Source organism: Heteronotia binoei, chromosome 3 (genome assembly GCF_032191835.1).
Source record: "Heteronotia binoei isolate CCM8104 ecotype False Entrance Well chromosome 3, APGP_CSIRO_Hbin_v1, whole genome shotgun sequence".
Classification (NCBI taxonomy): domain Eukaryota; kingdom Metazoa; phylum Chordata; class Lepidosauria; order Squamata; family Gekkonidae; genus Heteronotia; species Heteronotia binoei.
Genome location: NC_083225.1, coordinates 44,181,139 through 44,193,772, shown reverse-complemented (window position 1 = coordinate 44,193,772; position 12,634 = coordinate 44,181,139).

The window sequence follows — 12,634 nt, the reverse complement described above, 5'->3', positions numbered from 1 at the left end:
GGTTCTCTTGTTTCTTCTCCTAATTCCGGCTGCCATTAACAATGGAAATTAATTTGATATAACTGAACCCATCCCCCCACAGAAACCTTTGAACATACAGGAAATATGTGGCTATTCCTGATATACGGCCCCATTACACCCTATGGGCCTTTGAACTCAATGGCAAAATAGGGTATATTCTAGGGCAGCTGAAGGGGAAGGGGTTTGAGGGAGAAGTCCCAAATTGCAGGGCAGCTGCAGGGCCCACTCCCCCACAGAACCCCCGAGTCCCAAAAGAATTGGACCAGGGGATCCAATTCTAGGGGCACACAAAGATGGTGCCGCATCTCTCCATTATATTCTAAGGGTCATTGAAGTAAATGACAAAACATAAGGTATAATGAAAGGCATCTGGAAGGGCAGGGGTTTGAGGGAGAGAACCCAAATTTGCAGGACAGCTGCAGGGGCCTCTCCTTGACAGAACTCCCAAGTCCTAAAAAGATTGAACCGGGGGTTCCCATTCCAGGGTCACCCAAAACTCTGGGAAGCAGAGGGTTTGAGGGAGAACCCCCAAATTTGTAGGGCAGCTGCAGGGGCCTCTCCCCCACAGGCAGTGCCATGTCCCTAAGCAGGATCAGTGCCACCATGCTACTGCCATTGGCACAAACAGTACCTTAGATCAAACTCAAGGGTTGGTTTGTAGAAAAAAAGGTGCAGGAGCTCAGTAGCATATCTCATTTGCATATGCCCCAAGATCTGTGTGCAGTGGGGCGAGAACTCAGTGAGGAGAGAACACACAGATTCCGGTCTGCGTGCAGTGGGGAGAGAACTTTCCACTGCATGCAGTCCCTGGCAGTAGGTTCAGGAGCTGTGCTCTTGTGAGCTCCTGCTGAATTCAAGCCCTGATCAAACTAGAGAATCTCTATGATTAAAAAAATGGGGTGGTGGCTCTCTGCAAGGACTGTTGCACAGAAGTTGTGCATTGAATGCACTACTGCCATGTGGCAGAGATGGGGTATGGACTTCATGCATCTGAAGCAGCTGCCCACTGAACCGCAGAATACCTTTGTGGAATCCTTCAATACTCTACTTGTTGTTTGTCACTGGGGGAAAAAAATCTTGGAAACTAGGGCACTTGGGTTTTTAAAAGAAGCTGATGAAAACTCAAGGCTGCTCAAAAGGAACCTTGACTGACATGCCAAGTGGCATGCAAGTATCACCTCTGCTCTTCTTTTAAAAACAAATATCTTGGGAACCTGTCACTGCACTGTACTTATCCTACATCTTGGTTCTGGCATGGCACATTCCCCAAGAGAGAAGCATTCTTTTTCTATCACAACAAAGCTGAGAGACCAGTCCTTGTAAAAGCAGTCAGCACCCCGAGGACATAAAAGAGATATCGGCTTCCCATCTCAGTAGACATAATGGCTGTTTTCCCACTTACCTTACCTTACCCCGGAGCGACGTCCCTCTTCACCGCGCTGCGTCTGCGCGGATTTCGCACAAACTGCTGCGCAGCACCAGGAAGAGCCGCGTAGCCAAAAAGCAGTTTACATTTGCGACGCAAAAGCCCCGGGACTACGCGGCTCTTCCTGGTGCTGCGCAGCAGTTTGTGCGAAATCCGCGCAGACGCAGCGCGGTGAAGAGGGACGTCGCTCCGGGGTAAGGTAAGTGAGAAAACAGCCAATAATTAATACCTAAGTTGCTTGGCTCTCAACTTTTCACAGAAATCAGACTATGTTGGCCTTAAAGGTGCCACTGCACTCAAACTTAGTTCTCAGGCATGTTATTAACCCCAACAACGCCTGTTCTGAATCCAGATTTGCAGCTTTTGGGGTCATGTTTACTATGTTTACCCACTTCTAGCTACAGCTACCACTCTGTCACTTTGGCATCTAGACTCTAATGGTGCTTCCTGGCAACTAATCACCCCACCCACATGTAATATGAGGTGGCATCTTTTTCATTCAACCTCACAGAGCTCTGGTGTCTCTTGAACCAGACCTTTTGCTTATCTCAAGGTGCCACTGGCACACTTTTAAATGTCATTCTCTCTCATCTAGGTGTTCAGTTTTGTGGTTGTACATGCTTCTGTATTTTTCCCTTGCTCCTCTCTGCTATACTTAGCGCACACCCAGGTTTTGTGTAGTAGAGTGCTGGAAGTGGTCTGAACACTGAATGATGGTAAACAAATGCAGAAGACGTAAGAAGGAGTGCAACAAGACAGATGTGAAAGTGGAATGCAGCGTAGAAGGGAAGACTTCTATGCGCTCAGAAACCGAAGCAAAACACAATGCCAGAAAGGGCCTTAATGAGCTTTCCTTCCAGCAGGCTGCTTTTCCAAAACAACCCCTTTTACACAGTCAAAAATAATGATTAACAAATTACTAATGCACAGGATTTTTTTGCAAACAAGAGCCAATTCCACACTAGCCCTGTCCCCAAACTGATTTTCTACACTAGAATAATAGAATCATAGAGTTGGTTTCTATGATTCCATGATTCAAGTGTAGAATTTCAGTCTGGGGACAGGGCTGAACCAGGATTAAAAGTCAAGTGCGGAATATGAAATTTGAAACATCAGGAAGAACTTTATCAGCATACTTACTTGTACATACTTCCTCTATTTATTGTTCAATAGCCCTTCTTAATTTCACCAGCAGAGCTTCTATCTTCATATTTGTTGAACAACATGAGGACTTTGAAGCAGATCTTCATTTGGAGTTTTGTGCTTCCTGGACTCTCATGAGACTTTCCCCCCTTGAGAACCAAGGAATGGCATGGTTTAAGGAGAAGTAAACAATGTAGAAGGAAAGAGTGCATCAGCTTCTGCCCACATGTTGCAGCTGTGAGTAGAAAAGAGTGCATTGGAGTCTGGCACTCACAAAATTTCAATTTTCCAAGGTGTTTGTATTGTTGCTCAGTGAACACAAAGACAACACAAGGACTTTGCTGCATGTAAAAAGGCATGCCTGTTTCATCTTTGATTTCCCGATAATCAATTTCTAGCTAGATCTACAGAAGAGTTGGAATAGACTGTGAGACTGAACAACTACAAAGCTAGATCTAAGACTTCCTCATTTTCATTTCATCTCACATACTATAATCTTTTGTGTGGTCTTAAAAATAAGTAGTAGGAGGATTTCTGTAGGTTGGACTTTGTCATTGTGGAAGAATTTACAAATACTCAACAATCATGTAATATATGCCAATAGAAGAACAGAGAACTGAAATCAAAGAGACCCCTCTTATCACCAATATTTTGATATTACACTTATCAGATCAGGGCCAGACTGAGATATTTTTTTTGCCTGAAGTGGGAAATGTTTCCCCTCCTTTTGATGAAAAAAACTAATGGATTAAATAGCTGCAAATTGGCATTCTGAAATAGTAAATATTATCTAAGTATGCTGGATAGTAGAATCTGCAGGCTATTTTATTCAGTGCAGAATATTGTTTAATTTTCATTCTTATATTCACACTCATAGGCTCTTACCATTCATATTACTGCTGTTTGGAGACTTGGAGAATATCTAAATGAAAAATAATCCCATAAAATCTTTGGAAAATGTGATAATCAAATGGATTTCACATTCTAATGCGTGTTAATCTCAGAGCACCTTGTTCGCAGAATTACTTTACTCCTACATTGATGTTTCTGTGTTCATTTGGCAATAAGGATATTAACAGCTATGACAGCTTAATTATTCCTAAGGAACCTTTTTTCATACTTTCTTCAAATCTTATTTTATCATTCCAGAACATTGTGCTCAATTACTGGAAAGACTTTTTGAAGTTGTCTTGCAACTTTTCTTTTTAATTAGTGTAAAGAGTTACATCTCTCAATGCCCATTTGAACCACTGATCATAACAGAATCACTTGATGATAATCTTTTTTGCATATGGAATGTTTTAACTGGAAAGGCGCTCTTTGAAAACAACAAAATAAATGTGTTGGTTGAAACCTAGCATACATGTTTTCATTTTATCCCCATGTGCTTTCCCCCAAAGGCATTCAAGACTGTCTATCAAAAGCTGCAATATTCACCCTTTGTATTATTTTTGGTAAGGTTCTTTTAATAATATGTATTGTTGTTGTTAATTTTTATTAATTATAAAATAACACACATGCATTCTTTAAAGTAAGACTGAGAGATTAAATAAATGTAATGATGGCATACATCCAAGAGTTCTGAAAGAACTCAAAGTTGAACTTGTAGATCTCCTGACAAAAATATGTAATCTTTCATTGCTATCTGCCTCCGTTCCTGAAGACTGGAAGGTAGCAAATGTCACCCCCATCTTTAAAAAGGGTTCCAGAGGAGATCCGGGAAATTACAGACCAGTCAGTCTGACTTCAATACCGGGAAAGTTGGTAGAAACCATTATCAAGGACAGAATGAGTAGGCACATTGATGAACACGGGTTATTGAGGAAGACTCAGCATGGGTTCTGTAAGGGAAGATCTTGCCTCACTAACCTGTTACATTTCTTTGACGGGGTGAACAAACATGTGAACAAAGGAGACCCAATAGATGTTGTTTACCTTGACTTCCAGAAAGCTTTTGTTAAAGTTCCTCATCAGAGTCATGGAGTAAAGTCATGGAGTAAAGGACAGGTCCTCTTGTGGATCAAAAACTGGCTAATTAATAGGAAGCAGAGAGTGAGTATAAAGGGACAGTCTTTGCAGTGGAGGACGGTAAGCAGTGGGGTGCCGCAAGACTCAGTACTGGGTCCCATGCTCTTTAACTTGTTCATAAATGATTTGGAATTGGGAGTGAACAGTGAAGTGGCCAAGTTTGCAGATTACACTAAATTGTTCAGGGTGGTGAGAACCAGAGAGGATTGTGAGGCACTCCAAAGGGATCTGTTGAGGCTGGGTGCGTGGGCATCAACGTGGCAGATAAGGTTTAATGTGGCCAAGTGCAAAGTAATGCACATTAGGGCCAAGAATCCCAGCTACAAATACAAGTTGATGGGGTGTGAACTGGCAGAGACTGACCAAGAGAGAGATCTTGGGGTCATGGTAGATAACGCACTAAAAATGTCAAGACAGGGTGCGATGGCAATAAAAAAGGCCAACACCATGCTGGGAATTATTAGGAAGGGAATTGAAAACAAATGAGCCAGTATCATAATGTCCCTGTATAAATCGATAGTGCGGTCTCATTTGGAATACTGTGTGCAATTCTGGTCACCGCACCTCAAAAAGGATATTATAGCATTAGAAAAAGTCCAGAAAAGGGCAACTAGAACGATTAAAGGTTTGGAACACTTTCCCTATGAAGAAAGGTTAAAACGCTTGGGGCTCTTTAGCTTGGAGAAACGTCGACTGCGGGGTGACATGATAGAGGTTTACAAGATAATGCATGGGATGGAGAAAGTAGAGAAAGAAGTACTTTTCTCCCTTTCTCACAATACAAGAACTCGTGGGCAGTCAATGAAATTGCTGAGCAGTCAGGTTAAAACAGATAAAGGGAAGTACTTCTTCACCCAAAGGGTGATTAACATGTGGAATTCACTGCCACAGGAGGTGGTGGTGGCTACAAGCATAGACAGCTTCAAGAGGGGGTTAGATAAAAATATGGAGCAGAGGTCCATCAGTGGCTATCAGCCACAGTGTGTGTGTGTATATATATATATATATATATATGTGTGTGTGTGTGTGTGTGTGTGTTTATATATATATATATATATATATATATATATATATATATATATATATATATATATATATATATATATATATATATATATATATATATATATATATATATATATTTGGCCACTGTGTGACACAGAGTGTTGGACTGGATGGGCCATTGGCCTGATCCAACATGGTTTCTCTTATGTTCTCATGTTCTTAATCTCACTTAAAGTTCTATTTTAATAAAGTCTGGGTAAGCACTCCAGTAATTATCTAGAGTCTACTCCCTAATCTAGATGGTGTTAGTAAATTTGTCAGTTTCTGCAGTTTTTGGTGCTTAATAAAGGCATTCTTGGATTCTTAAAGCTGCCAAATTCATCCAGTTTCTGACCCACGCTACTCTGATTGCTTCTAAAAGATTTATAGCCAAGTACGTTATAGAAAATTGGCAATGCTATAAAAGTCATTCAATAAGATTAGTAATGAGTCTAGCAGTATTTTAACATGTATCAATATTTCTGTTTTCCTTCAGCCACTTAAATGGGCTTTATCATACCATTATCAAATATTATGCTGATATCAATTGAATAATAATGTGGAAAGTGACTATTTAAAAAAATGATCAGTGAATATTTATTATTTTAAAAAAATATTTATGGTATGAAAAACTGTGTGATGGTGTGAGATACTGCATCTAAAGTCCAGCCTGATGGAATGGTCACTGAGTTGTTGAACCTGCAGAGGAATGGTTTGGCAACTGTGTGAGACAGCATGATGGACTAGGTGGACCACTTATCTGATCTATTAGGATTCTTCTTATGAGTTCTGTCCCATCTATACAGAAACCTTTCTAGTGATGAAGCCAGAGCCCCCAAGAGCCTCTTCAATCTTCTATACAAATATTTTCTCTGAGTCCTTCAACATACCACCTAGATCAACCAAATATCATTTGAAAACAAATTGTCTCATGGCCCAGAATCTTGACCTCACAAGAGGCTTCCTCTTAGCAGTCCTGGATAGGACAGGATCTGAAAATGAGGTTTTGCTCCAGATCCATTATGGATCATTCCCAACTTCTCTGGATGGAAGCTAGTAACCCCCTCCCAATACACAATTTAACTTCATTTGGTCACATGTAGAGATCTCGAAATGTGCCCTTTTAAATTTCTTTTATGGCACACTGTCAGAATTTTTTTGACTGCATTTCTGTTGATTGTATTCTTAATAAGTTGGTTACTTCTCTACTATGTGTACATTTTTATACCATTTCTTTCACTTAACTAATATAAAAACAGACAGGGCTTTTTTTTTTCTGCCAGAGCCCAAAGGAGCAGAGCTCCCCCTGGGCTGGCCAGGACTCCGTCGATCCCCACCTACAATGCAGCAGCTCTCAGGCCAGGCGGTGTACCCTAATATGCAAATGAGCTCCTACTGGGCTTTTTCTAAAAAAAAAAAAATCCCCATTCTTCTGTGCGAGGGGTTTGGAGAGACAGCAATGGTTTCATCCTATGTGGAAAGAGTCTATGTTAAAACCTAATTTTCCCACTAAAACACTGCATGCACCAATTTTTGTGACATCCCTAAATGCACAAGGAACAGTGGATACTTTAGAAAAGCTAGCGTGACCTATTGCTAAATCCACCATTTGGTGTAAAACATATTTATTTCTTAATCACAATCCGGTCAGTCACATTTATATAAAAATGTAAAACCCCAAACATTTTCATGTAATATAATGAATAATCAGTAACATCATGAAATATTCTACTCACTCAGATGTTTTTATACACCATTATAGTCTTCCTTATTTAATAAGCTTTACATAAATAACTTGGATATGATTGCTACCACATAAAAAAGCATGCCTTGAAAAGGATCTTGAAGTTGGCTGCCCTGTCAGGTTAACTGGAAATTTGAAATAATGGTCCTATATTGTAAGCAGAAAATGCTCCCATTAACACATATCATAGCTCTTTAAAAGGATTAGACAATCAATGCTCCTCAAATAAATCTTCTGTAGCTGGCTCAATTGAATATGTCAGAAATCTGTGAGTCAGCCTGTAAGGATTACTTGTGAAATGTGCAAAGAATATGAACATATTCCAGTAACTACTGCACATCTCAAACATGAGGACCGGATTTAGCAGCTGAGTGCCAATCATTATCTAGGAATGGCTATGGGGAAACCTTAGCAACATCTGGAGTTGTTATGAAATGCATAGTAAAAGCTGCCATTTGATTGCTTTCCCCCCAAACACAGATTAAACGCCCCTGCAGAAGACACCTGCAGCATGAGATACGGAGCATTTAAGGTCTTCCTCCTTTTTAAGTGTTGGATTACTAAATATTAAAAAGGGAGAAAACTAAATTCAAAAGTTTTCAGAACAAGCCCTCTGATAAAAATGAAGCACAAATATGGTAACAAATACGGAGCTTCAATGGAAACAACCATATGCACAATTTAGATAATGTTTGGACTTTATATAATTAACTTTGTGAAACTGTGTAGATTGCTAGAAGCTTTTTTTAGTGAACATACTCTGGCTTTAGTTCAGACAAAGTCAGTTCTAGCTCCTGTTGGAGAAGTCCTAATTTCAACTGGATTTAGAAGCATCTAATTTTGCTGGATTATGCTTGGTATATCTAGTATATAAACTGTGTGTACAGAACAAAATACAGATGAAAATTGAATTTGGTGCCCTGAACTCCTTATTCAGCCATTTATTTGTGTATGTGTGTGAAGTGCTAAGTTGCTTGATTTATGGTGACCCTATGAATTAAAGTCCTCCAAAATGTCCTATCATTAACAGCTTTGCCCAAGTCTTGCAAACTGAGGCCATAACTTCCTTGACTGAGTCCATTCATTTCACATTGGGTCTTCTTCTTTTCCTGCTGCCTTCAGCTTTGCCAGTGACTCTTGTTTTCTCATAATGTGACCAAAGTACAAGAGCCTCAGCTTAGTCATTTTAGCTTCTAGAGAGAGTCCAGGCTTGATATGATTTAGGACCCACTTAGGGTGGTTCGTGATATTTGCAAATCTCTACTCCAACACCATGTTTCAAATGAATCAACTTTCTTCTTGTCAGTTTTCTTCATTGTTCAACTTTCACCCCCATACATAGTAATGGGGGGGGGAGGAAAGGAAAGGTCCCCTGTGCAAGCACCAGTCATATCTTACTCTGGGGTGACGTTGCTTTCACAATGTTTTCATGGCAGACTTTTTACGGGGTGGTTTGCCATTGCCTTCCCCAGTCTTTTACACTTTCCCAGCAAGCTGGATACTCATTTTACCGACCTCGGAAGGATGGAAGGCTGAGTCAACCTTGAGCCAGCTACCTGAATCCAGCTTCCGCCGGAATCGAACTCAGGTCGTGAGCAGAGAGTTCAGATGACAGTACTGCAGTATTGCTGCTTTACCACTTTGCACCACGGGGCCGCTAATGGGGAAAACTATGTTATAAATTATCTTGTTCTTGCAACACATCCTTACATTTAATAATCTTTTCTAGCTTTTTCATGGCTGCCCTCCCCAACCTCAATCTCCTTCCGATTGTTGGTTGCAGTCTCCCTTTGGGTTGATGATGAAGCCGAGGAATGGAAAATCTTGAACAATTCCAATATTTTCAACATTAACCTTAAAGTTGTGTAATTCCCCAGCAGTCATTACTTTTTGTCTTCTTGATGTTCAGCTGTAATTCAGCAGTAGTTATTTCAAGTCTTCACTGTTTTCTGCCAGTACCATGGTGTTATCTGTATATCTCAAATTCTTAATGTTTCTTCCACCAATTATCATTCCACCTTCATCTAAATATAATGCAGCTTTCCTTATGATATGTTCTGCATATACATTGAAGAGATTAAATACATCCTTGACAATTGGAAATCATTCTGTTTCTCCATATTCTGTCCTAACAGTAGCCTCTTGTTTAAAGTACAGGTTGTATATCAAAACAGTCAGATGCTGTGCCCCAGTTTGTTTTTTTAAACCACCATAGCCTTTTATGATCCATACAGTCAAAAGCTTTGCTGTAATCAATGAAACATAAGGTGATTTCTTTTCTGAAATTCTCTCATACACTCCAATAAATTTGCAAAATGATCTCTAATTCCTCTTCCTGTTCTGAATCCATCTTGTACATATGACATTTCTTGTTTTATATATGTAAGAGTCAATCAACCAACCAAGCAATCAATGTTTAATACGGTCAAAGACCCATAAAATAACAACAAACAGCACATAACATCCATATAGCAAAATGTGCAGCTCAAGATAAACACAATTTAAAACTGGGCATATAATTTCCAAAATTTTCAAGTCTGGAATATTAGACTTAAAATAATGAAGTATTTCCACCTATCAGCTGTTTCCAATGTCTTATGGCCTGCACTGTAGATGATGCCACCTTTAAGGTAATTTCCTGGTCTCTATCTGCTAAAAGCTTTTTGTAACAGTCTTTATTGTAAGATTTTGAGAAGCATTTTACTTGTCAGAGAAATTAGTGCAATGGTCCGATAGTTGCTGCAGTCTTTGATGACTCCTTTTTCAGAATCAGAATGCCAATTGAGCATTGAGTGGGCTATTGTTTTGTTTTCCATATTTTTTCAAGGCAGTATTTGTGTACTGGGTTATGATCTTCTACTTGTTCTTTGCAATTTTCAATTAAATGTCATAATTTTAATAAAGGCACTTACAATGAAGCATCTAGAGAGCCACTTTACTTCATTCAATGGCCTAAATGAAACAATGTCTATGTCTGTAGCTGTGACGATGCAGTTTCCAACACCACAACTATAGAAGGGAACCTCAAAAGGGAAATGGGGCAGGGAGAGAAGGCACTGAGTGTGTAGGGAAAGCAAGAGTGATCTTAAGACTTGTCAAAGTTCTGGAGAAACAAACTGATTTTTTTTTTTTAAGCTAGAAGACAAAAGCCGGTTTGGTGTAGTGGTTAAGTGTGCGGACTCTTATCTGGGAGAACCGGGTTTGATTCCCCACTCCTCCACTTGCACCTGCTAGCATGGCCTTGGGTCAGCCATAGCTCTGGCAGAGGTTGTCCTTGAAAGGGCAGCTGCTGTGAGAGCCCTCTCCAGCCCCACCCACCTCACAGGGTGACTGTTGTGGGGGAGGAAGGTAAAGGAGATTGTGAGCCGCTCTGAGACTCTTCGGAGTGGAGGGCAGGATATAAATCCAATATCATCATCAAAACTTAATCAGGTTTTTGTTCATTCTCTTTTCATCTCACTTCAGGCAGGATGTTTTGAAGTTCTTGATACATTTGTCTTTGCGTTTCTAGCCTGTTGATTTTGAATTACATTTATGATATACAGTACTCAGATTTCCCCATTTCACTCATCTCAAGTAAGTACTTTTCTTCTGCTTCCTGTCTCTACCACACCCCTCGAACTTCTTGAAGAACTGGCCCTGTCTTAAGTGTTTGACTTTCTAAAGCAACTTCTATTCAGAAGCACAATAGTTAGGATACAGAAAATTGCAAGCTGGCATAATTTCTGCCTGATTTCTCTACCCCTACTTATTTCCCCATTTCCAATGCCTTTTCTGGTCTGGGCAAACTACCCCCCCTCCCCCTACACTAGTTCTGGTTCTAGGGGTGCAGAAAGCCGGGCTAGAATGCCTTTTCACTCCAGACAAAAGAGGGCAATGATCACACTGGCCACTCACACCTGAACAAGGGGGAGTGGCTAGCTAAAATCCTGTTGTGAGCCCTGCACAGCTTTAATGCCCTTTGCTTAGTGCAAAGCTGCCCTTGGCAAAACACACTGCCTTGGGGGCTAATTCTCAGGAGCACTGCAAGGCTTACTCATGAACAGACATGCCAAGGATCATGGGCCAAGCTACAAGTGCCCATTCTTTTCCTCCTCTTCTTTCATTCCTGCCTACCCCTGAGGTCCATGTGGACACATCCTCCCCACACAAGGAAAGAGAAGGTGGTTGCATTGCCATTATTCCTTCACCCCATGTGTAGTGTATCGGCAGCCATACGCGCCATGCGCAGAGGCGACTGGGCGGTCCCAGGCGCCTCCAGCGCGGGGCGCGAAATCACCGCCAATCACCAGCTGTGGCGGGAAGTTTAACAGGTCAGGATTGGCCTGACCTGTCCAGTAGGCTGTACCGGGGATTGTACATAAGCGGGACCCGGCCCGCTGGTTCTCTCTCTTGCAACGTGCTCCGAATAAAGAATGTTGCCCTACTCGCGTCTCCCGATCGAGTACGTTACACCATGGCCATAGTATCTTTTTCAGGGAAACTAGGCACCAATGCCTACTGCCCCACCTTGTGGCTCCCAGAAAGATGCAAACCAGAATGCAGCACCATGTGACTTTCCTCCACGTTCATTACTGGGGGGGGAGGGAAGAGAAGGCAACCACCATAGGCAGCAAAGGGCAACATGACTGGCCTTTGGCTATGAGAGCTTGAAGTGGCTGGCATGACCTGCTGCCTCCCCCCCCCCCCTCATATTGCACTGGCAAGAAAGGAAAAGAAGGGGCTTTGGACCATGTTTAGAAGCCCTGTCCAGGAGGGCATTGGAGAGCTCTGGATAGCAGCTTTGGCTGATTGGTTAGGCAGGCTGCCTCTGTCCCCTTCCTTCCATCTCCCTTGTTGGGAGGGAGTGGAAAGGTTAGACAAATTGCTTCTTCCTCTCTTCTCCCTCCTTTGGTGTGGGGGCCAGAGTAGACTGGGGGAGGGTCCATTTCCCAAGGTTATTGTTTCCTGGACTGTCCCTGGCTCTCAGGGTTGTTCTGAGAATAAAACAGAGGATAGGAGAATGAAGTATGGTTCTCTGAGTCCCCATTGTGGGCTATAAATGAAGTGAATACATGATGAATATAGCTGAAGATGGAGGGGAAGATAAAATATAGGTGGGTGGGTGGGAAGGAGAGAAGGGAGCAGAGATTGCCCTTAAGAGCTGGCTGTATTATTCTGGAACTGAAGTCAAGGGTATTAGTGAAAAGGTTATGGGAGAGAGATTTCATTGTTCTTTTAAAATTTCA